Source organism: Babylonia areolata, chromosome 18 (genome assembly GCF_041734735.1).
Source record: "Babylonia areolata isolate BAREFJ2019XMU chromosome 18, ASM4173473v1, whole genome shotgun sequence".
NCBI lineage: Eukaryota > Metazoa > Mollusca > Gastropoda > Neogastropoda > Buccinidae > Babylonia > Babylonia areolata.
In genome coordinates, this window is record NC_134893.1 from 66,962,131 (window position 1) to 66,964,630 (window position 2,500).

Consider the following 2,500-nt stretch of genomic DNA (forward strand, 5'->3'; position numbering starts at 1 on the left):
ATTTTGGGGTTGTTGTTTGTTGTTGTTTTTTTCGCATGACTCTAGCACAGACAGACAAATAAATGTTGCACTTTGTCTGAATGGTGGGAATTTGTTTCATGTTTTTAATTATATATATATATATATATATATATATATATATATATATATATATATATATATATAATTGAACACTGTAACCGATTCAGATCAACACCAAAACGCTCTGCTTTGGTCCTGGGCCCGTATCTAACGCTTCAACAAAACTTGAAGGAAAGTCCACCGAAAGCTTCTAGTCCAATACTACATTGACTACTGATAATAGCACATTAATTCTGTGCATCGCTTTCATCCAGCTAAAAAACGCTTAGCTCTGTAGACAAACGAACAAAGAAAACGGAAGTGATGTCATAACCTCCATTGGTGGAGGTAATATCAAATTGGGGGTGAATGGATGGGGGGGCGGAGGGGAGGGGGAGTTCTGCTGTCATGAATATATCACGAAGAAAGAAAGTAACAAAATAAACAACTACCACAGATCTGACATAATAATGGAAAATAAATAAATAAATAAATAAATAAAATGAATAAACATTCTGTGCACAACAACAAAAACAAATTTGTGACATGAAAAAAATAAAACCAAATAAGCAGCACGCTGCCACATTGTCAACATAAAATATAAAAGAATTGTACGTAACTTATATATCACAGACGCAAAGGCTACAATGCAAAATTAACCTAACCACAACATTTTTACTATACATTTCCTAGGAGGGCAAATGAAATCATCTGTATTCAAGTATTATATTCATATTCTAAAAAGAAAAAAAAGTGAACATCACAGTAAGAAACAGAAAAATCAGGCAAAAAATAAAAATAAAAATAAACCAATTCACAAAACTATCTCCCTCATTCTATTTTAAGCACACTCACAGCCTACCACGAAGGGACATAATAATAACATGCCAACCTCACACTTCCGGTTTTTGCATTCCATCGAAACATCCGAGCCAATTTTACTTAGCTCTAATATCACAGCAAAATGGTACCCCCAAGCTGAAAATCAAATTCGGCACAAAAATATGACATCATAACATTTTTACAACCTTACGAAGAAGAATATATCTAATCATCCCTAAAGCATCACAATCGACAAATGCTTGGCAAAGCGGATACGAAGAAGAAACAATCACAAAACGATACCATTCAAATGAAATCACAACGATTTGGACGAAAATATATTTTTTTTCGAAGACAAAGACCCTGTCATGAGGACTGAATTGCAATGCAATGGTATTTATGATTTCAACTATTTAGACGAATACAACACCATACTGGCATGGATATCATGTACTTTGTAAGTGTTGAGAACATCGCGTGTCATGACATGAAACATTATGTATATTACAATCTACATACCGTCTGGTAAGTTAAAGTCATGTGTCAATTGGGACCTTCCACGATTAGTGACATCTCTCTCTCTATCTCTCACTCTCTCTCACACTTATGAATAAAAGCGTGCGCGCATACAAAGGCAGAGAGAGAGAGAAATTGACAAACACAAAGAAAGAAAGACTGGAAAAAATAAACCAAACTTAACAATATCTAATAATAATAACAATAATAATAAGTAGATAAATGAATCAATAAATAAACACACGAATAGATACATAATTCATCACAAAAAACGTCAGCCGGAAAAAGAAAAAAAAAACAGAACACCTTAAGAAAGCATGACACAGCACTCGAAAAATCCATCCACAGCATCATTTCAATGTTAAAATTATCAGTCGTGTTTTTTTTTTTGTTTTGTTTTTGGGGGTTTTTTTCAAACACATTTATGTATCCAACCCTGTTTTCTTTTTTAAGCAGCAACGTACGCCTGGCGAGCACACACACCAAAAACATCCACCCTTCCCCTTTTTCCAACACATTTGTGAGTCCATCTTTTTTAAAAATCTTTTTTTCTTTTAAGAACAGGTGGTACGCAGTAAATTGAGAAGCACCAAAAACAAAAAACAAAAAAACCCAACAACAATATATATATATATATATATATATATATATATACGTCTTCCCCTTTCCCAACACAACATCACCCGTCTAAATACCCTGAAGCGAAGCGAATATCAATCATAATTCACTCATCAGCGAAAACATTGTCACAACGAAGCATGTCTCTTCAATTCCCAAAAAGAGAACGTAACCCCGTGCAGCGTACTTTAAATAGAAGCAATCGCCTCCCTTTTTTTTTTTTTTTTTTTTTTTTTGTCTCCATGGATATTCTTAATCCGGGATGATCAAGACACATATTTTACGTGAGAGGAATCCGGTGGAGAGAGAGAGAGAGAGAGAGAGAGAGAGAGAGAGAGAGAGAGAGAGAGAGAGTGGGGACAGGACCACTGCTCTAAAAAAAACAAAAAAAAAAACATGGATAGCGCATGCCTTCTTTGAGCCCCTTTGCTAACTGAAGCCAGGGGAAGTGTTCAATCAACCATTCTTCCTTCTAGTGTCGGTA

General features: G+C 34.8%; 1 protein-coding gene across 2 annotated transcripts in view; it reads right to left on the reverse strand.

The window, feature by feature from the left end:
* LOC143293025 (protein RUFY3-like) overlaps positions 1-2,500 on the reverse strand; it is a 25,287-nt gene that overhangs the window by 1,421 nt on the left and 21,366 nt on the right. For both annotated transcript variants that reach the window (XM_076603827.1, XM_076603828.1), the window contains one exon: positions 1-2,500. This exon is cut by the window's left edge and continues 1,421 nt beyond it; it is cut by the window's right edge and continues 1,735 nt beyond it. The gene's annotated coding sequence lies outside the window, so the exon portion shown is untranslated.